Source organism: Mobula birostris, chromosome 10 (genome assembly GCF_030028105.1).
Source record: "Mobula birostris isolate sMobBir1 chromosome 10, sMobBir1.hap1, whole genome shotgun sequence".
NCBI lineage: Eukaryota > Metazoa > Chordata > Chondrichthyes > Myliobatiformes > Myliobatidae > Mobula > Mobula birostris.
The window spans coordinates 55,395,465-55,420,819 of NC_092379.1; the positions used below are offsets into that span (position 1 = coordinate 55,395,465).

Consider the following 25,355-nt stretch of genomic DNA (forward strand, 5'->3'; position numbering starts at 1 on the left):
AGGGCCCCTTACAGCTAAACCAGTCCAATGTGCACATAACATTGGAGCTCGTACTGACTGGAGTATTCAGGTGTGTATCTCTGACTCACACACTGGACCCAAGATCTGTGAGAAAGCACCCGCCACATTCTGACCTTCCCTCAAAGTCCATCTCAAACACTCTGGCTCTCTCTCAAGAATGTTGTCTCTTCCTCCCTGGAGCCATTTATCTGCACGACCCAGCTCTTGCAACGGCGACTCTCCTTCCAATGGCATTCTGTGGTATCTTCCCTTCTCTCCCACTCTGTAGCTCCCGCCAAAGACCCCAAACTTGACTACTGGCCTTCAAAAAGATCCTCTCCACAGCTCTCTAAAACCTTCTCTCACATCCCACAATCTTGAATGGCTGACTCACATTCCTAAATTGCACAACATGGGTCCTAATCTTAGCCAAAGCCAAAACACACTTTCCAGCATGGCACACTGTTTTTACAGAAAACTGCTAATACAGACTATCTCACAGTGTAGCAGTGGAAATCTTAACCAGGGCATTACACACATATAACCCATAATAATTTTTTAAAATAAACAAGGATACTTAATCAACCAATATATATACACAAGGTTACTCAAATATTACAAAAGTATTAAATACATAACATGCATCCTTTGGAACTTGAAGCTCTGCAGCCTCTCAGCCTCTGCACCATTAATGTAAACAGGAGAATATGCAGTGCCTCCCTTCAGAAAGTCAATGACAGGCTCCTTTGTTTGGTTGACATTGGGGGAAAGGTTGTAGTCTTGACACCATGTCATTAGGCTCTCTATTAACTTCCTATGCTCTGAGTCATTATTATTTGAGAAAGGGCCAACTGTGGTAGTACCATCTGCAAACTTAAGACAGGCGATTTCTGTGGATGCGAGAAAGAAACACAGATAGTAGTTTTCCTCCCAGGTGCCGGGGTCTGTTATGTTTCTGAACGTGTCCACAATATCCTGAAAAGGAAGGGTGAAAAGCCAAAGGTTGTACCAACAACATAGGAAGAAAAAGGGTGGAGGTCCTGAAAACAGAATATTGGGAGTTAGGAGGGAGGCTGAGGAGCAGGATCTCAAGGGTAGTAATCTCGGGATTGCTGCCTGTGCCACACAAATAGAGAGAGGTGGCAGATAAATGCGTGGCTGAAGAATTGGAGCAGGGAGATATCTGGATAATTGGGACTTCTTCTAGGATAGATGTGACCTGTACTTGAATCAGAGGCAGACAGGTTTACTCATGTTGGGAGTGGCTTAATCTAATATGGCAGGGGGATGGGAACCAGTCTGATAGAGCTGAGGATGAGTCAGCAGGTTTACAAGTATTAGATGGGTGTAACATGAATGTAAGGAAGGACAAGCCAATGATTTGGTGATAATGCAGACCGAGCAAAGGGTTAAATTGTACCAAAAAGACAAAATTCAAAAGCATGAAAAATGCAGGACTAAAGGTGCTGTATTCGAATGCACGTAGCATTCGGAATAAGGAGGATGAACTCGTGGCGCAGTTAGAGATTGGTCGGTATGATATTGTGGGCATCCCTGAGTCGTGGCTGAAAGAAGGCCATAGTTGGGAGCTTAATATCAAAGGATATACTTTGTATCAAAAGGACAGGCAGGAAGGCATAGGCGGTGGTGTGGCTCAGTTGGTAAGAGATGGAATTACATATTTCAAAAGAGGTGACATAGGGTTAGAGAATGTTGAATCTTTGTGGGTGGAGTTAAGAAACTGCAAGGGTGAAAAACCATTATGGAAATCATATATAGGCCCCCAAATAGTAGCCAAGATGTGGAGTTGAGATTGCAAAGGGAGCTGAAAAAGGCATGTAATAAGGGTAATGTCACAATTATAATGGGGGATTTCAATATGTCAGGGAATTAGGAAAATCAGGCTGATGTCAGATCGCAAGAGAGGGAATTTGTTGAATGCCTACAAGATGGCTTTTCAGAGCAGCTTGTGCTTGAGCAGACTCAGGGAAAGGCTATCTTAGATTGAGTGTTGTGTAATAGCTGCCATAGTGATGAAATCTTTTGGCCTGAATGGGACAATTCAAAACTTACTATGCTGTGGATGCCTGTATATAGTAGTTGGATTATATAGTATACTGTGTACTGTATATATAGTTGAAATGCATTCTATATTGAGTTGGAGTTTATAGCTAAGCAGGGAGGAGTGTTGTGTATTTAATATTTCAGTAATATTTGAGTAATCCGGTATATACTGTATATTGTATGATTAAGTATTCTTGTTTAGTTAATTATGAGTTACATGTATGAATGCATTAATTACACACATCATCACACTACCACCTGATACATGAGCATCTCTCTCAAAGTAAATACAAAGTTACACCCGTATTTCAGACTTCTTGTGTCTTCCTTAGGGGGAGCTGCGTGGCCTCCATTGTCACTGGGATTAGGTCTCAAACTGCGGGCTTGCCTGTTGTAACAGGAGAGAAGACGCCAGAGGCAGAGTTGTACTGGGTTGGAATGACAAGCTGGATCGCATGCATACATTTGTCTGTGAACTGCTGAGAGCAGCTTGTTTTTGTCAATTACACTCGTGCATCATCAATTGACGGGGCATGTCATTCAGGAACGGGCTATATACAGATTTCTTGTGTTTACCTGCTATCTTGTATGTACTGTATCTATCCAATTCTGTGTACACTTGTTGCTACTGTGTTTTGCATCTTGGCCCCAGAGGAACACTTGCATTCGGTTGCATTCATGGGTATTAATGTATGGTTAAATTTGAACTTAACCAAGGTGAAGGACATGGAGTATAGGGCGATCAATGCTGAGAGCATTAATATGTTCCACCATTTTGAAGTAAAGGAGGATGTAATGTTGGTTCTCTTAGAAAACACTGAAGTGGAGTCCCCAGGGCCTGAGGTGATGTACCCCAGGTTATTGAGAGAGGTGTGAAGAGATTGCTGAGGCCTTAGCCAAAATCTTTGTGTCCACTCTAGCCACAGGAGAGGTCCTGGTGGACTGGTGAGTAGCTAATGTTGTTCCATTAGTCAAGAAGGGAATCAGGGATAATCCTGGAGGCTATAGACCAATGAGTCTCGTGTCAGTGGTAGGGAAGTTTCTGAAGAGAATTCTTAGTAACAGGACTTATGATCATTTGGAAAGCCATGCCCTAATTACAGAGAGGCATCATGGTGTTCTGCAGGGCAAGTCATGTCTGGCTAACTTGATTGAGTTTTTTGAGAAGGCGACGAGGGTGATTCATGAAGGTAGAGTTATGGATGTTGGCTAGATCGATTTTAGTAAGGCGTTTGACAAGGTCCCTCATGGGAGATTCACACAAAAGATTAAGGTGTATGGAATCCATGGTGAATTGGCCATTTGGATCCAGAACTGGCTTGACCATAGAAGACAGAGGGAAGTGGTTGAAGGGGTTTATTTGAGCTGGAGTTCTGTGATTAGTAATGTTCTGCAAAGATCTGTACTGGGACCTCTGCTGTTTGTCATGTATATAAATGACCTGGATGAAAACGTAGATGGGTAGGTTAGTAAGTCTGCAGATTGTACAAAGTTTGGTGGGATTGTGGATAGTGTAGAAGACTGGCAAAGAATACAGTGGGACATAGATCAGTTGCAGATATGGGCAGAGAAATGGCAGATGGAGTTTAACCCGGATAAGTGTGAAGTGTTGTACCTTAGTAAGTCAAAAGCAAAAGTAGTTAGGGTGGTTAAGAAGGCATATGACCCAGTTGTGAAACCCAGTTCAAATGTTGCAGCTTTATAAAACTCTAGTTAGGCCACATCTAGTGCTGAATACGGTTCTGGTCACCCCATTATAGGAAGGATGTCAAGGTTTTAGAGAGGGTGCAGGATGCTGCCTAGATTAGAGGGCAAATGCTATAACAATAAGTTGGACTTACTTGTGTTGTTTTCTCTGAAGGAGAGGCAGAGCCTGAGAGGAAACCTGATAGAGATTTCTAAGGTTATGAGATGAATAGACAGAGATAATAGACAGGGTTTTTCCAAGGGTCAAAATGTCTAATGCCAGAGAGCACGCATTTAAGGTGAGAGGGGATCATTTTAAGAGAGATGTGAGTGGCAAGATTTTTACTCAGAGTGTGGTGGGTGCCTGGAATGCGCTTCCTGGGGTGGTAGTAGAGGAAGATACATTAGTGAATTTTAAGAGATGTTTAGATAGGCACATGGATGTGAGGAAAATGGAAGGATATGGACATTGTGCAGGCAGAAGAGATTAGTTTAGTTGGCCATTTGATTATTAATGTATTTGGTTTGGCACAACATTGCATGCTGAAGGGTCTGTTCCTGAGCTGTATTCTATGTTCTGTGTTTAAAAGGAGGCACAGTGTGAGCTGGGGTATATGAGGCTGAAGGAATAACTTACTGAGGTTCATAAAGTCATGAGGGGCAGAGACAAATTCACAGCCCTGATACAGGGTTTCGATCCAAAGCAGATGCGGGTCAACCTGCTGATTTCCTCTAGCAGACTGTTTGTTGCCAGTAAGAATTATATTCTGACAGGATAACCCGGTAAATAGCAGATAACAGAGATTCAGAAACTTTTTTTTTCGGGCTTTTGGCGTTGGGTTTAAAGAAAATCAATTGAGTTCACATTAAGTTATGTGTACAACTGACATATGTGTTACTGGAGGGAAGAAGATAGCTTTCTAAGGAAATGGTCCATATTGAAGTTTCTGTAGTGTGAAGCATCAAAAAATGAGAGTTGAAAAAAATATTCTGTGTTTATTTATTCACATACAGTACATTTGTGGCAAAGCAAATTTATGCGGTATCTCGGATTTTTGGCTTACGTTCCTTTGTCTACTTTCAAAATGGATATTGTCATTATAAACCCACCACAGTATATCTTCAAGCAACACACATAAAAGTTGCTGGTGAACGCAGCAGGCCAGGCAGCATCTCTAGGAAGAGGTGCAGTGGACGTTTCAGGCTGAGACCCTTTGACAGGACAGTATATCTTCACCCACTGATTAAACTGAAATGATCAAAATGGCTCTCTGTGGTTACTCTGTGGGGGAGAAACATCAGCAAGGGAACTTTCAGGTTCACAGACAAAGGTTCGCATTCCATTCCATTCCATAACAGAAGATTGTCAGAATAATCTAACAAGTTTCTCAATCCCTTTGGTTAATTGACAGGAGGTTTTAGGGTGGTCCCTATTTGAATGGCTGCAAGAACCTCACCCAGGTAGTAACCCCTCCTGGACTGTCCTTTCACTTGATAGCCCTGCCACTGAAATGAGTTCTGTTCATTGTGTTCACTCCCATTCAAACTGCCTTCAGATTCTCTGTGCAATTTCTTCTCTCTTTCTCAGCCTGTCTTGCCATTGAGATTGTGGAACTTGAAGTCTCTGCCTTAACTTGAATCCCTTTCCATTTACTTTCCCAGTAACTTTCTCTTCTGATCTATATAACTAAATTCAAATTTCCCATAACCAGCTTTCATTGGGATTCAAAGTACATTTCTTGTCAAGTTGTCTGTTTCTTCGCCACAGACAGCCACGAAACAAACAACCATGGAAGCAACCCCTTCAAAGAAAAACAACAAAACCACCTGCTCACCTCATGCACAAATAAATGCAAACAGCAATAGTGAGTAAAAACAGAATACAAAACACAAAATCAAAAAGCGTACTTTTATTCCACTTAGTGTTCATTATCAGCAGGCTGCCCTGATTCAAAAACTGCCCAAAAATAGCAATAAAAAATTGAACACATCACAACATTTTGATTAAACCCTGCTCCGGTACCATCCTCTGTCAGCACAGAGGAAGAGAGAGAACATTTGAATACAAAGGATGTTCAGGGTCAAGGATGTCTCTGATCGCTTGCAATGACATTCTGAAGTGGGAGGGTGATCAGCCAGATGTCGTGGTGCACATCGGTACCAATGACATAGCAAGGAAGATTGAGGAGGTCCTAGAGAGTGAGTATAGAGAGCTAGGCAGGAAGTTGAAAAGCAGGACCTCAAAGGTGGTAATCTCAGGATTGCTACTTGTGCTACGTGCCAGTGAGGGTAAGAATAGGATGCTCTGGAGGATGAACAAGTGGCTGAGGAACTGGTGCAGGGGGCAGGGTTTCAGATTTCAGGATCATTGGGACCTCTTCTGGGGCAGGTGGGACCTGTACAAGAGAGACGGGTTACACCTTAACTACAGGGGGACCAATATCCTTTCTGGGAGGTTTGTTAGTGCTATTGGGGAGGTTCTAAACTAGATTTGCAGGGGGATGGGAACCAGAGTGCCAGAGCTGATGGTGTGGCTGGGGTGAAAATAAATTATGTTAAAAGTTCAAGCAAATTCACTAATAGAAAGGTTGTGAGTGGTGGTAAAAATCTTCTGAGGTGTATATATTTCAATGCTAGGAGTATCGCGGGGAAGGAGGATGAGTTGAGGGCGTGGATTGACACGTGGAATTATGACGTTATAGTGTGACAAGAATACACATAGATAAGATGTTAGCTGTCCTGTGTGAACAGCAGTTGGTCTGCCACCTGTCTTCAAGAGAGAGATAAGGAACACAATGAAACAGCATCTGGAGATGTGTAATGAAGGGACGGGAGAGAGAGAGCTGTCTGGAGCGGCTCCCCCTTTGAACCCTGAACTGTTTGAAGTGATGGACAGGCGATACCCCAGCAGGGGGAAAAGGGACAGGTTCGCTAAGGCAGCACACACGACACCCGAGGTAATGAGACCCTGGAAGCGGTGCGCCTCTCACAAGTCGGTGGGAAGTACCGCACCTTAAACGCACAGGGTGGAAAGGTACGATCAGCGGGAACCCGGTGTGTGTCCACCCTCGCTTGGGTGCCAGGTTCACTACAGAGGATCGACCGCATCTGGAGGAGGGGCCACAGTCGGTAACCTCAGGTGACATCACCAAGGACCTGCCCGAAAGCTGCTTGTGAGCAATATCGCCGGTCTGTGAGTGGAAGCTGTGTCTGAATGATCAGTCGTCCTCGTTCTCTCTCTCCCTCCCCCCACGTTGTCCATCGCCATGGCAACGATTACTGCGAACTGAACTAAAATGGACTGAACTTTTGTGTCACTTTGAAATTTGGTCATTTACCTCTAGACAACGATAGAGTTTGATTGATGCTGTTACTTTAATTCTGTGCACATGTGTGTTTATCATTGCTGAACTGTTGCATTTATTATCCTTTCGATTATTGTGTTGCTTGTTTCTTTAATAAAACTTACTTAGTTCTAGTAATCCAGACTCCAACTGAGTTATCCATTTCTGCTGGTTTGGCAACCCAGTTACAGGGTACGTAACAATAGCAATTAGTGAAACTTGGCTACAGGAGGGGCAGGACTGGCAGCTTAGTATTCCAGGGTTCCGATGTTTCAGATGTGATCGAGGCAGAGGAATGAAAGGTGGGGGAGTAGCATTGCTTGTTAGGGAAAATATTACAGCAGTGCTCAGGCAGGACAGATTAGAGAGCTTGTCTACTGAGTCCTTATGGGTGGAGCTGAGAAACAGGAAAGGTATGGCCACATTAGTGGGATTGTATTACAGACCAGCCAATAGTCAACGAGAATTGGAAGAGCAAATCTGCAGAGAGATAGCAGGCAACTGCAGGAAACATAAAGTTGTGGTGGTAGGGGATTTTAATTTTCCATATATTGATTGGGACTCCCATACTGTTAGGGGTCTAGATGGTTTAGAGTTTATAAAATGTGTTCAGGAAAGTTTTCTGAATCAATATATAGAGGTACCAACTAGAGGAGATGCAATATTGGATCTCCTGTTAGGAAACGAGTTAGGACAAGTGACAGAAGTGTGTGTAGGGGAGCACTTTAGTTCCAGTGATCATAACACCATTAGTTTCAACTTGATCATGGACAAGGATAGATCTGGTCCTAGGGTTGAGGTTCTGAACTGGAAGAAGGCCAAATTTGAAGAAATGAGAAAGGATCTAAAAAGCGTGGATTGGGACAGGTTGTTCTCTGGCAAAGATGTGATCGGTAGGTGGGAAGCCTTCACAGGAGAAATTTTGAGAGTGCAGAGCTTGTATGTTCCTGTCAGGATTAAAGGGAAAGTGAATAGGAATAAGGAAGCTTGGTTCTCAAGGGATATTGCAACTCTGATAAAGAAGAAGAGGGAGTTGTATGACATGTATAGGAAACAGGGAGTAAATAAGGTGCTTGAGGAGTATAAGCAGTGCAAGAAAAAAAAATCAGGAGGGCTAAAAGAAAACATGAGGTTGCCTTGGCAGTCAAAGTGAAGGATAATCCAAAGAGCTTTTATGGGTATATTACGAGCAAAAGGATTGTAAGGGATAAAATTGGTCCTCTTGAAGATCAGAGTGGTCGGCTATGTGCGGAACCAAAGGAAATGGGGGAGATCTTAAATAGGTTTTTTGCGTCTGTATTTACTAAGGAAACTGGCATGAAGTCTATGGAATTAAGGGAAACAAGTAGTGAGATCACGGAAACTGTACAGATTGAAAAGGAGGAGGTGCTTGCTGTCTTGAGGAAAATTAAAGTGGATAAATCCCCGGGACCTGACAGGGTGTTCCCTCGGACCTTGAGGGAGACTAGTGTTGAAATTGCAGGGGCCTTGGCAGAAATATTTAAAATGTCGCTGTCTACAGGTGAGGTGCCAGAGGATTGGAGAGTGCTCATGTTGGTCCGTTGTTTAAAAAAGGATCGAAAAGTAATCCGGGAAATTATAGGCTGGTAAATTTAATGTCGGTAGTAGGTAAGTTATTGGAGGGAGTACTAAGAGACAGAATCTACAAGCATTTGGATAGACAGGGAGAGTCAACATGGCTTTGTGCGTGGTAGGTCATGTTTGACCAATCTACTGGAGTTTTTCGAGGAGGTTACCAGGAAAGTGGATGAAGGGAAGGCAGTGGATATTGTCTACATGGACTTCAGTAAGGCCTTTGACAAGGTCCCGCATGGGAGGTTAGTTAGGAAAATTCAGTCACTAGGTATACATGGAGAGGTGGTAAATTGGATTAGACATTGGCTCAGTGGAAGAAGCCAAAGAGTGGTAATAGAGAATTGCTTCTCAGAGTGGAGGCCTGTGACTAGTGGTGTGCCACAGGGATCAGTGCTGGGTCCATTGTTATTTGTCATCTATATCAATGATCTGGATGATATTGTGGTAAATTGGATCAGCAAATTTGCTGATGATACAAAGATTGGAGGTATAGTAGACAGTGAAGAAGGTTTTCAGAGCCTGCAGAGGGACTTGGACCAGCTGGAAAAATGGGCTGAAAAATGGCAGATGGAGTTTAATACAGACAAGTGTGAGGTATTGCACGTTGAAAGGACAAACCAAGGTAGAACATACAGGGTAAATGGTAAGGCACTGAGGAGTGCAGTAGAACAGAGGGATCTGGGAATACAGATACAAAAATCCATAAAAGTGGCGTCACAGGTAGATAGGGTCGTAAAGAGAGCTTTTGGTACATTGGCCTTTATTAATCAAAGTATTGACTATAAGAGCTGGAATGTTATGATAAGGTTGTATAAGGCATTGGTGAGGCCGAATCTGGAGTATTATGTTCAGTTTTGGTCACCAAATTACAAGAAGGATATTACTAAGGTTGAAAGAGTGCAGAGAAGGTTTACAAGGATGTTGCTGGAACTTGAGAAACTCAGTTACAGAGAAAGGTTGAATAGGTTAGGACTTTATTCCCTGGAGCGTAGAAGAATGAGGGGAGATTTGATAGAGGTATATAAAATTATGATGGGTATAGATAGAGTGAATGCAAGCAGACTTTTTCCACTGAGGCAAGGGGAGTAAAAAACTAGAGGACATGGGTTAAGGGTGAGGGGGGAAAAGTTTAAAGGGAATATTAGTGGGGGCTTCTTCACACAGAGAGTGGTGGGAGTATGGAATGAGCTGCCAGACGGGGTGGTAAATGTGGGTTCTTTTTTAACATTTAAGGATAAATTGGATAGATATATGGATGGGAGGTGTATGGAGAGATATGGTCCGTGTGCAGGTCAGTGGGACTAGGCAGAACATGGTTCGGCACAGCCAAGAAGGGCCAAAAGGCCTGTTTCTGTGCTGTAGTTTTTCTATGTTTTTTTTCTACAAGGACCTTCCCTCAGCAGTAGCAAGTGAGAGGGACACAGACACTCTCCTCTGGCAGCAGTGAGCCAGAGGCTGGAAGATAGCGCTGAACACACGCTTGCACTCCACACCGCCTCGATGATTTCAATCTTCCTCAAAGCTTTAATCAGTGAGATCAGCAAAAGATGAAGTTGATCCACACGGTAGGCTTATTCAGAAAGTTAGAAGGCATGGGATCCAGGGAAGTTTGGCCAGGTGGATTCAGAATTGGCTTGCTTGCAGAAGGCAGAGGGTGGTAGTGGAGGGAGTACATTCAGATTGGAGGATTGTGACTAGTGGTGTCCCACAAGGATCTGTTCTGGGACCTCTACTTTTCCTGATTTTTATTAACGACCTGGATGTGGGGGTAGAAGGGTGGGTTGGTAAGTTTGCAGACGACACAAAGGTTGGTGGTGTTGTAGATAGTGTAGAGGATTGTCAAAGATTGCAGAGAGACATTGATAGAATGCAGAAGTGGGCTGAGAAGTGGCAGATGGAGTTCAACCCGGAGAAGTGTGAGGTGGTACACTTTGGAAGGACAAACTCCAAGGCAGAGTACAAAGTAAATGGCAGGATACTTGGTAGTGTGGAGGAGCAGAGGGATTTGGGGTACATGTCCACAGATCCCTGAAAGTTGCCTCACAGGTGGATAGGGTAGTTAAGAAAGCTTATGGGGTGTTAGCTTTCATAAGTCGAGGGATAGAGTTTAAGAGTCACGATGTAATGATGCAGCTCTATAAAACTCTGGTTAGGCCACACTTGGAGTATTGTGTCCAGTTCTGGTCACCTCACTATAGGAAAGATGTGGAAGCATTGGAAAGGGTACAGAGGAGATTTACCAGAATGCTGCCTGGTTTAAAGAGTATGCATTATGATCAGAGATTAAGGGAGCTAGGGCTTTACTCTTTGGAGAGAAGGAGGATGAGAGGAGACATGATAGAGGTGTACAAGATAATAAGAGGAATAGATAGAGTGGATAGCCAGCGCCTCTTCCCCAGGGCACCACTGCTCAATACAAGAGGACATGGCTTTAAGGTAAGGGGTGGGAAGTTCAAGGGGGATATTCGAGGAAGGTTTTTTACTCAGAGAGTGGTTGGTGCGTGGAATGCACTGCCTGAGTCAGTGGTGGAGACAGATACACTAGTGAAGTTTAAGAGACTACTAGACAAGTATATGGAGGAATCTAAGGTGGGGGTTTATATGGGAGGCAGGGTTTGAGGGTCGGCACAACATTGTGGGCCAAAGGGCCTGTACTGTGCTGTACTATTCTATGTTCTATGTTCTATAATCATGGGCTCCTGCCCCCTCTCTAGGCTTCCTGGCCTCTGAGACACACACTTTGCTGCCTCCAAGAGGATTCCATGAGGCTGTGAGCAAAGCGCCAGATCACCTGATTGGCACGAAAACACTCTGCCAGAATGTAAATAACAGGCTGCAACAATATCAGAATAATCCCTGAAATAAAAAGAAGATGTAATAGAAGTGATGCTTAGCGGTCTGTCCTGCGGATGTTGCCCTTGCTACCATTGTTTGTGCGTGCCGTCTTGGCATGTGTTTGCTGGTACCATTACGAAGTACAGTTATCAATATTCTTGAACACGATCCTTTATTTGTGGTTTACTAAAATACTCTCTCTTTGTCTTCTGAATCTGCATTCCCATTCCGATCCATCTACAGACTGGCTTCCATTAGGAGCATCCAGATCTGCAGCACCAGGCTGGTGTTCATCAGTTAGAGATTCTCTTTAATAACATTGTTACTGGGTAGACTTGATCCCTTGTTCTACCTGTGAGGGTGACAAAGAGGTGAGTCATACCATTAAACTTGAGTGCAGTGTTTCTACTGGCTGCTTGGTTGGGTCTGTACACAGACACAGATGTCACTTGTGAGGAACACTGCCTAAGATCCTACCCACTTGTGAGGAGCACTGTCTGTGGTCCTATCCACTTGGGAGTGAAGCTTGCCTGTGGTCCTGATAAAGTTTTAGGGGATTCTCAGATTCCTGTAAATAATGGTTAAGGTTGAGTCTGTGTACTCTGGTTTGAGAATGGCTGCAGCGTGTCTGAGCAGCTGCTCATTGGAGTGAGATAAGGATAAGAGTGAGTGAGAAAACGCTCACACAGACCCACTAAAGACATCTCCTGATCTTCACACATTTTGGTTTCGACAAAAGGTGGTTGCTGATGGAGATAAGACAGAGCATTCCTTACATTCCTTTCTTAATTTTGGTGGGGTCTCTTAACTAAGTTGTTAAGTTTTGCTCTATTTGAGTAGCTGGAATGTCTATCGAACTGATTGTTCTTTTGCATTGAGATGTTAAAGGATCAATTTCTCCTGCTGACATGTAAGAAATTAAATGCTAAGCTTCCTTGTCTCACATGCAGGAAGCAACAATCTTATTATACTCTGTTCTCTGTTTACCTCTGCTTTATGTGAGGAAATGTTCTTTGTCAAGTACGTTTACCTCTGTTTTAGGTGATTAAGTGGCCTTTGTCTTGGACTATCACTGTTGCTGAGCATGGGAATGTGGGGGGTAGCAAAACATTGTTTTCTGCATATGTGACAGATGGTATAAAAACTCTGTTTTTCTGTGCTTCAGCAGAGAGACTTCCATGACTGACTCTGTGAGAGTGCAGAAGGAGGGTTCTCTCATAGCTTGCTACTAAAAAAGGTGGAAAAGAATCAACTGTGGTACTTGTTTCATTACATTGGGTTGATCACCGTTGACAATTTGGCGAGCCAGCCAGGTGTCCAAACGAGTGATCTCTGTGAGATGGCATCAGCGATAATCTGTGCGACGACAACCTGAGATGGATGGGCCCACAAGGTAAGATTCACCTTGATCTCTCTCACTAGCCAGTGGCACAGAAAATCCATTCGTCTCACGGGCAACTCTCTAACAGATTCCTGCAGAACCTAATTAAGGATCACCCAAGTGCCACGGTTAGAGCAGGGTTCGAGTCCTCTGCTAAGCAAAAGGGAAAGAGCAGGGTTCGAGTCCTCTGCTAAACAAAAGGGAAAGAGCAGGGTTCGAGTCCTCTGCTAAACAAAAGGGAAAGAGCAGGGTTCGAGTCCTCTGCTAAACAAAAAGATTTGGGTTTAAGTCCCAGTTTGAGGCCACACCTTGAGTATCTACACCCTGCCTTAGACCGGTTGTTAAGAGGGGAAATCCCTCCTGCGAAGGTCAGGAACCTGAAGTGGGTGAGAGAAAAAGAGTGGCCAATTAGTGTTTGACAGACCAATGTATAAAATCGTACGGAATGATGGGTCAGACCTTAGATAAATCGGGAAATAACACACCATTACTTAAATTATGTGAGGATGATCCAGGAAAAGAAAACGACTATCGTAGGTTTATGAGCATGCTTAAATAAGAAATTGGGTATCGATATTTGGCCTTTTGGGGGAACTTGGGATGTTGATAAATGCCTTAAAGCCGAAGAAGAGATTTGGAAATGCAACACTGGGCAGAAATGGAAAGTCTTAATGTCTAATTGGAGAAAAACGGCCAAAGAATTAACCGATAGATCTAAACAAACTAGCTGGTAGCTCAACGCGCATCAGAGGGGTATTAGTGTATGTGATACCGAAGGAAATCTGAAGTCTTGGGAAACACTGAAGGGTCAATGTGAAGATTATGGTAATCAAGAGCAGAAGAATTATAGGCAAGGTAGTAAGGACAAAACTAATAAGAAAGAAAAGGATAAAAGGAAGGTTAAGGCCGGCAAAGGTAAAACTGAGGTACCTCTTGACCTGTCTGGACTGCCCATGCTATTTGATGATAACAAGACCGAGCAGGAGGAGGACTGGAGAGATCAACCCACAGCCCCCATCTACCCCTCCCTTCCACCACCACCACTACCACTGTATAATGCAAGTACAATCAACAACCAACCTATGCAGGGTGCCTCCACAAGCCAATCCAATGATCCCATAGCCTCTCGAACGAGGGGCCAGCTCAAGCAGAGGCATAAGAGGCCTGCAAAGAGGACCAATAGACAACGGAATTTTTTGTTGGGAGATGGACCCTTGATAGACCCCTATCAGATACCGATACTGATTCAGACTTTGATACCAGTGATGATGGCCTCAAGGGTTCAGAACCCCCGTCCATGCTAGGTAGGGCTATTGAGGTATGGGAGGGGGGGCCCAGCACATAGGCCACCAAGCGACAGCTCCCAAACCGGATGGTTCCCAATCCTGATCCAGCCCAGGTTGCTAATAACCCTACCATACAGGTTTATACCCCCTGGAAACCCCAAGAAATGTGTATGATCATGAGTCAGGTCCCAAAGAGAAAGAATGACCCTGAAGGTTTTATTGATTATGTGATTGGCATGATCCAGATATACCAAGCAACTCCACAGGACCTCTATAGTTTGTGTTGTATGTCCCTTACCACTAACGAACAACAAAGGTTGAGAGAACATCTGGGAAATCATGCCGACCGGCAATCCTTTTCCGACCGGTCCAACCTGCAAACCAGGTAAATGTCATAAAGAATGCCCTCCGAAGGGCCCTACAATGCCCGGTAGACATTACTAAGGTCCTCGAGTGTTGTCCAAAGGCAGGGGAGGACAGTAGTGACTTTTGAGAATAATTCTGCTCCCTCTATGCCCCCTACGCCAGGGATACCGCCTATAATGCCGGTAATGCCTCCCCCCAGTTTAACACACTGATTTTGCAGCGCCTCCTTGAGGGTGTCTCTAAAGCAATCAGAATTAATGATATGAATTGGCCCGATAAGAATAAGCAAGCAATGAAAAGGGCAGTCACCCATTTCTGGAACCACATCAGGGATCCTAAGCCAACCAGAATAAAACAAGAGATGATGCAGCGAAGGGACTAAACAATGTAGGTTTGTTTGGTCCCAAACAACGACCAAATGGAACCCCATTTCTGTGTTCCAGGGTGGGTGGATAACTCTGGACATGGGTATACCACCCACCCGAACGGACCCCAGGCCCCGGCTTACAAACTGCCCTATGCCCCACCTCCTCCGAGATACCCTGGCCCCAGGGGTCGCCCCAACCCGAACCAGCAGCCACCCACCCTGGCTGGCGTTCGCCTTACTGGTTGCCATTGCTGTGGAGCAGTGGACCACTGGCAGAGTCAATGCCTCCAGTGACAACACCAGCTTAGACAGCCTGGTGTGCGCCAGCCATTTACTACTGACAGTCCCTTTTCCTCCTGACTACCCATGCAGAGGAGGGAGTGGAAGGGAGGGAGACGAATATTCCCAATCCTTACGGGACATCCAGAGGAGGAACCAATTATTAACTTGTCAGTAGAAGGACAAATCATACTCTTTACAATAGATACCGGGGCTACTGCATTAACTTTAGAAACCTCCTGTATCACCCAGCATAACTTTGACTTATCAAATGACTCGATAACACTCAGATGGGACAGGAGAAATCCTACCCACTCACTGTCCCACTGTGGGTAGGATATAAGGAACAACAGGGTGCCATCCAATTTGCTATGACTCCGGATTTGGGGGTAAATCTCGCCGGGCGAGATCTCTTATGCGCTCTACACCTCCGCATCCAATGTTTGGATCACTGTCAGCATCCTAGAACCCCAGAAGGTTTTCTGGATCTATCACCCACCCCAGTGGTGGTCCCTCGATATAACACAAGAAGACTTGTCAGCCTATGAGCAGGCACCCCCTGACCCCCATGTAACTTTAGCATATGACCCCTCAGGAAACTCTAGAGAACTAGAGGCCACTTATTCCCCTTTTCTTGGAAACTCTGTTCCCATAACCATTGTTGGGCTTGTTGAAGGAAAGGAGGGTACTGCCTTATTAGCCAAGGAGCCTGAGGAACTATGGAACCAATCAGGGTTGGTCTCCCCCCATGTGACCCTCACGGTTGCGGAGGAACATAAGCCCAAGGTGCTGGGGTTCTTCGCCCACCGGTTACAGGATCAAGCCAACCTGGCGCAGGTGGGCGTTCCACAGATGGCACCCTCACTTTCTACCTGAAACCCTTTAGCATCCCGGGATGCCTAAGGCACCAACAACCTCACCACATGCTGACCAAGGAAACCAAACCAGATCTTTGGGCTGCTTCAAAGACGGAAGTGGGCCTCACATTGGTCCCCCCTGTGGAGATAGGTGTTCGAGCAGGGGCTCAGATGCCATCTATTCCCCAGTATCCCCTCAAGAGAGAGGTGGTTGAGGGAATAACTCATCTTATAGAATCCTTCTGTGAACAGGGTATTCTGGTCCCCTGCCAATCCCCTTGTGACACTCCTATCTTACTGGTTCCAAAGCCGGGATGGCCGGAATGGAGGCTGGTGCAGGATCTCCGCAAAATCAATGAAATTGTACAGCCTATACACCCCGTAGTCCCCAACCCCAAAACGATTCTAAGCAACATCCCAGCGAGCTCCCGAATTTTTACCATAGTGGACTTACAGCATGCATTCTTTGCAATCCCCCTTGCCCCCAAGTCGCAATATCTTTTTGCCTTCACCTTCTTGGGGCAACAGTATACTTGGACTCGCCTGCCCCAAGGTTTTATCCATTCTCCCACCATCTTCTCACAGATCTTGCATAAGTAGCTCCAGGACTTGCATTTCCCTGGAAGCTCCACTGTTATTCAGTACGTGGATGACCTCCTATTAGCCAGTTCGTCAGAGGCCTCCAACATTGAGGACACAAACAGACTCTTAAATTCCCTTCATTCCTGGGGGTACATGGTTCGATCCCAGAAAGTAAAAAGGGGTCAGGAGCAGGTGAAATTTCTAGGGACCCTTCTGAGTGCCAATGAGCAACAACTTACCCCTGAAAGAGTGACCTCTATCCTTGCAACCCCGCCGCCTACCACTCCGAAGGCCATGCTTGCATTCCCTGGTCTGGTAAACTTCTGCAGACAATGGATCCCAAATGCTGCTCTGTATACCAGGCACTTAAGCCCTCTGGCCTCCAGTTTGGCCAAGGAACCAATAGAATTGACAGAACAGCAGAAAGAGGCCTTCGAGGAACTGAAGAAGTCCTTCTCCAGAGCACTGGCACTCGGCCAGCCGCTCTATGACCAGCTGTTCCAGTTTCTTGTCAATGTATTAGATGGACGTGCCACCGCAGTGCTCACCAGACCCACGGCGACAGGCGCAGACCCCTCGTTTATTACTCTACTAAACTAGACCCCATAGCCTAGCGACTGCCCCCTTGCTCATAGATGCTCCTAGCCATTTACTCCCTAGTTACAGCAGTATCAAACAGCACTCTCCAACAGCCGATGACAGTTTATTCATCCCACACCATTACGGCTCTACTTACCTCACACCAGATACAGCACCTTACCCAGGCCGATATGAAATAGCACTCCATAATAACCCACTCCTTACCTTCGCCTATTGTAACACTATCAACCCAACAACATTCCTAGAAGCACCCCCAGCCAAGTTGGGAGAGCCTCCCCATGACTGCCTGTTACGGAACCATTTTCTCACCTCGCCCCGACCTGACCTCTCAGATACAGCTATACCTGAGGCACAACTCACCCTTTATGTTGACGGCAGCTTGACAGTCTCTGAGACTGGGGAAAGCCTCTGTGGATAAACCATTGCAAATGACGGTCAGACCTTAGAGAGGGGCTCCCTTCAGCCCCCTGTCTCCACTCAGAAGGCAGGGCTATTTGCACTCACCCGAGCCTGCATTCTGGCCAAGGGTAAAGATGCAAACATTTACACAGATTCCCGCCATGCTTTTGGGGTAGCCCACGACTTCAGGCAATTGTGGGCTCAAAGGGGGTTCCTGACCTCCTCTGGTGGACTGATTCAGAATGCTACCTATGTAAAGAACCTCCTTCAGACTATCCTTCTCCCCGAAAAATTGGCAATTATAGAATGTTCAGCTCACCTACACGATGATTCAGCAGTGACTAAAGGAAATAATCGGGCTGACTTAGCAGCTAAGCAGGCTGCGCAAGAGGCAACTATTATAGTTTTAACTGCAGAGAAATTGGCCTTCACAACAACTAAGTCGCCCCAAGCGCCGGGCACTCCAGACATGGCCACAATCCAAAAACTACAGGGGGACACCCTTAATTCTAAGGAGGAACTCTGGAAGGCACACGGATGTGAGTATTTGGTGTCCACAGGCCTCTGGCATACCCTAGTTGGCCAAGTCTGTATTCCTAATACATTACTGCCTATGTTGCTTGCTTGACTGCCTGCATGCAGACACCCACCTTGGCAAGGAGGGAATGAGTAATATTTTACTCCGCACATGGTGGCACCTAAGATTGGAAGAGGCTGCCAAAGCAAAAATACAATCCTGTTTGATCTGCCAGAAGACTAATGCGGGTAAGGGGATAAGATGCCCCACAGGGAAAACTCCTTTGCCAGGTGGGCTGTTGGAATGCATTCAGCTTGATTTTATTGAGTTACCGTGGGTGCACTGTCATAAATATTGCCTTGTTATAGTAGATGCTTTTGGTAGGTGGATAGAAGCCTTCCCAACTACCAATAATAAAGCCTTAACAGTGGTAAAATTACTACTGACAGAGATCATACCGCGGTTTGGGGTACCTTAGTTCAGATAATGGCCAACACTTTGTGGGAAAGATCAACAAGGAGCTATGTGAGGCCTTGCACATTGAACAGCAGTTCCATTGTTCATATCATCCCAAACAAGCAGGCATTGTGGAAAGGGCAAACAGCACGCTGAAAAACAAGCTAACGAAATTGCCCTCAGAAACAGGGCTCAATTGGTTAAAGGTGCTTCCCTTGGTCCTATATCACATGAGAATTACCCCACACTCTGCCACAGGGGTAACCGTGGCTGAGATCGTCTATGGTCGACCAGGAAGAACACCCCGGGATGCCAATATAACGCCCCCGAGTCAGGTGGATCTCCACATCATGGGGGAGAAATTGCAGAAATATTTTCGCCAGTTGACATCCTCTTTAAAGTTTCTCCACTCTCAGGTGCAGAACTCCCTTAAGAAACCCAGGGAGCAAGAGGCAGACCGGCTGGACCTAAGGACTGGAGAACTAGTGCTAATTCGTGACTGGGAATGACCCAAGCTTGGACCTAGGTGGAAAGGTACCCTTCAGGTCCTGTTGCAAATGCTCACAGCCGTTAAGGTACAAGGTCGGGAATATTGGATATACCTCAGCGATTGCAAGAGATAGATCCCAGCCCAAGATTAATCATTTATGGACTTATCTCTTTGCTTTATGTTGAATTTAATGCTTTGGAAGATAACCTGTTTTATCAAACACATAAGCAATTGCATTTTAACCATACTGCATGCTATCCTTTGGCACAATCTGTAGAAGCACTGTTTGTAGCTAACCCATCAGGTCTATTCTGGAAGGAGTATGACATAATAGTGAAGGATAGATCAGGGGCAGAATGTAGAGGGAGACGGGGAAAGTTTCAGAGAGGGACATAGGGACAATGTAGTGAGAGCCTAAACAATACGACTGTAGATAATCATGCGAGTGGTAAACAGAACCCTGGGTACCTATCACGAGCGGCATGGGGTAAGGGACGGGGTATAGTGGGTAACTAGCCCATGCTGCAAGAGCACAAGGGACTACCCCTTCTTTTTCATGGGGAAAGGATGGGGGTGCTTCACAGCCCAGGTACCCCGAGAAATAGCTTGCATGGAGAAGCATTGTTTGGACCACCGATGTAAGATAACTAAGGGAAAATTCTCTTGCGAATGTATCCAAGAGCAATGCGTGCCCCTTTCAAAGGGAATTCAGTATGTATGTGGATATTGTAATGGGACATGTCAGCTAACTCAAGGACTTTTTGAATACTCCTCCTTATACCCCAAGAACCATTTATGGTATGATAAAATGTTAACTTGCTATCAAGCCAAGAAAGGATACGTATTCTTGTTCAACAGCACCTATACTAAGGTTACCACCAACTTACCTCCACTCTTGGCGATCCGGACAATCGGTCCCCTTTCTGTTCCCTGCTCCCAGAAGGCCCACATCTGACAGTGACTGACAGCCCAATCTGTGAGTAAGGAATTCTGTGCAGATTAGAAAGATCTTGTTACTCCAGGCTCCTCTTTGGGCCATGGGTTACTGAGTACTCTCTCTCCAGGGGGTTCGGCAGGAACCATAGCCACAAAGAACCATAACTAGCTCATTTGTGGGTTGACGGCACTGGGAAGCAGCACTATGAAAGGATTGGAGGCTATCAACCAGGAAATGGTGGAACTACAACTTTATGCAGTCTTGATATGCGGTGGATTACCAGTTAGCACAACAGGGAGGAGTATGTGCAATTGTGGGAGACAAGTGTGTTACCCATGTTAGGGATGAGTCCTATAATGTATCTCATGCTATCCATGAAATCCAGGAGCAACTAGACAGCTTTAGACAAAGACCCACTAGAGGGGATGGGTGGTTAGACTGGTTACTAGGAGGATCATGGACATCTTATTTGCTACACGGAGCAATAATACTGATAGTAATTATCATAACATGCTGCGTATTGCTGACTTGCTTTAACTTCTGCTGTAAGGTCTGTATGAAAAGCTCTCTGATCCATTCTAAGCACTACTTTAGCTTATCATCAAATGATAAAAAGGAGGAAATTATAAAGTTTTAAGGGGATTCTCAGAGTCCTGTAAATAATGGTTAAGGTTGAGTCTGTGTATTCTGGTTTGAGAATGGCTGCAGCGTGTCTGAGCAGCTGCTCATTGGAGTGAGATAGGGATAAGAGTGACTGAGAAAACGTTCACACAGGCCCACTAAAGACATCTCCTGATTTTTACACATTTTGGTTTCGACAAAAGGTGGTTGCTGATGGAGATAAGACAGAACATTCCTTACTTTCCTTTCTTAATTTTGGTGGGGTCTCTTAACTAAGTTATTAAATTTTGCTTTATTTGAGTAGCTGGAATGTCTATCGAACTGATTGTTCTTTTGCATTGAGATGTTAAAGGATCAATTTCTCCTGCTGACATGTAAGAAATTAAATGCTAAGCTTCCTTGTCTCACATGCAGGAAGCAACAATCTTATTATACTCTGTTCTCTGTTTACCTCTGCTTTATGTGAGGAAATGTTCTTTGTCAAGTACGTTTACCTCTGTTTTAGGTGATTAAGTGGCCTTTGTCTTGGACTATCACTGTTGCTGAGCATGGGAATGTGGGGGGTAGCAAAACATTGTTTTCTGCATATGTGACAGATGGTATAAAAACTCTGTTTTTCTGTGCTTCAGCAGAGAGACTTCCATGACTGACTCTGTGAGAGTGCAGAAGGAGGGTTCTCTCTCGTAGCTTGCTACTAAAAAAGGTGGAAAAGAATCAACTGTGGTACTTGTTTCATTACATCGGGTTGATCACCGTTGACAGTCCTATCCACTTGGGAGGAGCAGTACCTGTGGTCCTACTCATTTGGGAATGAAGAATGCCTTACCCAAATGTGGGAGACCCTTTGCTCTCTCTAATCAGCACTCTGTTGCTTCTGTTCTGCTTGGTACCCCAACACTTTAATCCAGTTTCAGATCTCATTACTCTCTTTCTCACTCATTCTGCTTCTGCTTCTCTTTCTAGTGTGCCTTTAAATGCTGCTACCTCTGCACCCAGCTGCACTGCTACAGTTCCTGTCTGTGTTTGGCTTCTCCTAACAAGATTCACACATATTGTCCCATCACATGTCTGAGCCTGCTTGGGGTCTCTCTGTCTCTCTCTCTTCCCCTCCTCCCCCCTCCCCCCCCAACCCCCAGCTTGGGGCTCAGGGCCTGCTTGAGGCTGTTCTCTGGATTCCCTGAACCAGCAACGTTATCATTCCAGTTACCCTCACCTTCCCCCAGACTCTGCCTCACTTTCCCCTTAAAGCAGTGATAATTTTCTTCATCCCTAGTGCTGGTGTAGCATCCACACTCCTTGACATATACTGTCCTTCATATTCCCCAGTCATTTCACAATATTTTACCAACATGAGTTTACCCACGTAAACACGAGGAATTCTGTAGATGCTGGAAATTCAAGCAACACACATCAAAGTTGCTGGTGAACGCAGCAGGCAAGACAGCATCTCTAGGAAGAGGTACAGTTGACGTTTCGGGCCGAGACCCTTCCCAACATCTTTTGGGTGTATCTAGTGAATTTCAGTCAATTCTTCAGTGAATTCTTCAAGCTTGCACCAGAATTCTGATTTCCCACAAACTGATGGTAACTCAGACAAAATGTTATTCTGCCGGGGCTGAAGTGTCTGTGAATGGTGGTAAGGGCTGACTGGAGTTCTCAGGATTCTCGACCTGCCGTTGTCTAACCTCAACAGACACACCTGAGCATAAACTCACCTCAAATATCTCCACACTAATTCACCCAAGCATAAACTCTCCCTCAAGTACCTCCACACTAATTCCTATATTAAGCAAAGGACAAGGGTGTACATTCTTAGAACCAGAGAATATATTCTGCAATCTTTCACATCTGTGCTGCTGAACTCATGATTACAATTGTATTCTCTTCCATATAAAATAAGTTTTCAACTTAAAAACTCACAACCAAGTATACAACTGTACTGTTTCCCCAACTCCTCTGACACCCTGAACAATCAGTACCCAGCAACCAGCTTCGCAACTGGTGGACCTATTTCACCAAACTACCCAATACTGTCTGGTCATTGGTTCCTTAAACAAAGGCACATTTCACACTTTTATATCTACCAGTTAAGCTCTCCAATGTTTTCATTGTGGACGTTGACCTGGACAAATCTAAACAAAAAACTCACTACTTCACACCATGTAGTGTGTCCAAATGTTGTGACCATGATCTAAGACACTGGAGAGATACTGAAACTGGTGATATGGAAGATTTTATTCATCGCAACAAGTAGGGTATTCCTCTGGAGAGCCTCTCGGTAGTGTACCTCAAAAATAAAGTACATCACGTTTTTATATCACTAAGATCAAAAGTAACAGTAGGTGATAGAATACAACTTCAATAGTTACAATGACATTTTTACATTATTTTAAGTTGAAAATGCTTCCTTTGAATTACATATCTACAGTGGGAGACACCTCTGAATGTTCAGACACCTTTTCTAAAACAAAATGATTTACATAGATGGTGAAAGAGCTTCTGGGGTCAGAGATCCCAGACACCCAAAATTAATATTGTCAGGGCTGACTGTAAGTACACAAATATCCTAACTACGCGTATGACCATTTTGATATGTTAACAGACGACATCAGTCTGTTCTGCCAGCTAGAACTCAGGCACAAAAGTGCAAAAAACAGAGCATGTATTGGCTGGTTTGATGCAGGCCCATCCCATTGGCTAATGCATACCAGAACATCTCATGGTAAACTATCGCCTGAGCAGATATGCCCTGTGTGCTCTGAACACAATGAGCAACACCTTATATTCCGTCTGGGTAGCCTCCAACCTGATGGCATGAACATTGACTTCTCTAACTTCCGCTAATGCCCCCCCCCCTTGTACCCCATCCGTTATTTATTCATATACACACATTGTTTCTCTCTTTCTCCTTTTTCTCCCCCTTCCTCTCTGACTATACCCCTTACCCATCCTCTGGGTTTTCCCCCCTCCCCCTTTTCCTTCTCCCTGGGCCTCCTGTCCCTCTTTTGCCAATCACCTGTCCAGCTCTTGGCTCCATCCCTCCCCCTCCTATCTTCTCCTATCATTTTGGATCTCCCTCTCCCTCTCCCACTTTCAAATCTCTTACTAACTCTTCCTTCAGTTAGTCCTGACGAAGTGTCTCGGCCCGAAACGTTGACTGTACCTCTTCCTAGAGATGCTGCCTGGCCTGCTGCGTTCACCAGCAACTTTGATGTGTGTTGCTTGAATTTCCAGCATCTGCAGAATTCCTCGTGTTTGCATTTTTTAAAAAAGAGCTGGACTAGTTTTGTTTGAATTACTATGTGCTATATTCACATAATTCCAGACAAAATTGATAACTTGAAATCTACACACTTGTGATATTTTTATTTGAGATGTTTCACTGGACATTGTATGGTTAATTGTTACAGCTTCAGTTTGCAGTTCATTTTATCCCACCATTCTTCCTTTGCATCAAAATACAAAAGCAACAGATCTTGGGGATGCAAAAAACAGGAATACTGCAGATGCTGGAAGTTCAAGCAACACACATCAAAGTTGCTGGTGAACGCAGCAGGCCAGGCAGCATCTCTAGGAAGAGGTACAGTCGGTGTTTCAGGCCGAGACCCTTCATCAGGATTAACTGAAGGAAGAGCTAGTAAGAGATTTGAAAGTGGGAGGGGGAGGGGGACATCCAAAATGATAGGAGAAGACAGGAGGGGGAGGGATGGAGCCAAGAGCTGGACAGGTGATTGGCAAAGGGGACATGAGAGGATCATGGGACAGGAGGTCCGGGGAGAAAGACAAGGGGGGCGGGGGAAACCAGAGGATGGGCAAGGGGTATAGTCAGAGGGACAGAGGGAGAAAAAGGAGATTGAGAGATAGAATGTGTGTATAAAAATAAATAACGGATGGGGTACGAGGGGGAGGTGGGGCATTAGCGGAAGTTAGAGAAGTTGATGTTCATGCCATCAGGTTGGAGGCTACCCAGATGGAATATAAGGTGTTGTTCCTCCAACCTGAGTGTGGCTTCATCTTTACAGTAGAGGAGGCCGTGGATAGACATGTCAGAATGGGAATGGGATGTGGAATTAAAATGTGTGGCCACTGGGAGATCCTGCTTTCTCTGGCAGACAGAGCGTAGGTGTTCAGCAAAGCGGTCTCCCAGTCTGCGTCAGGTCTCGCCAATATATAGAAGGCCACATCGGGAGCACCGGATGCAGTATATCACCCCAGCCGACTCACAGGTGAAGTGTCGCCTCACCTGGAAGGACTGTCTGGGGCCCTGAATGGTGGTAAGGGAGGAAGTGTAAGGGCATGTGTAGCACTTGTTCCGCTTACAAGGATAAGTGCCAGGAGAGAGATCAGTGGGGAGGGATGGGGGGGACGAATGGACAAGGGAGTCGCGTAGGGAGTGATCCCTGCGGAAAGCGGGGGAGGGGGAGGGAAAGATGTGCTTAGTGGTGGGATCCCGTTGGAGGTGGTGGAAGTTACGGAGAATAATATGTTGGGGACGGATTTTTTTAAATTTATTGATATAAGCATGGAGTCATTCCTCCCAGACCTTCGAGCCACACCGCTCAGCAACCCCCAATTTAACCCTAGCCCAATCATGGGACAAATTACAATAACCAATTAACCTACCAACCAGTAGGTCTTTGGGCTGTGGGAGGAAACCAGAGCACACAGAGGAAACCCGTGCAGTCATGGAGA

General features: G+C 45.2%; 1 protein-coding gene across 6 annotated transcripts in view; it reads right to left on the reverse strand.

The window, feature by feature from the left end:
* The window catches only part of LOC140204056 (syntaxin-3-like), a 131,453-nt gene that overhangs the window by 102,875 nt on the left and 3,223 nt on the right, over positions 1-25,355 (reverse strand). For 2 of the 6 annotated variants that reach the window (XM_072270309.1, XM_072270308.1), the window contains exon 2: positions 19,993-20,095. The exons of 1 other annotated variant lie outside the window; for it this stretch is intronic. The gene's annotated coding sequence lies outside the window, so the exon portion shown is untranslated. Of the gene's footprint in view, positions 1-4,726; positions 11,878-19,992; positions 20,096-25,355 lie in introns of those variants that run through there. 3 more of the 6 variants (XM_072270311.1, XM_072270307.1, XM_072270312.1) reach the window with 3 other exon arrangements.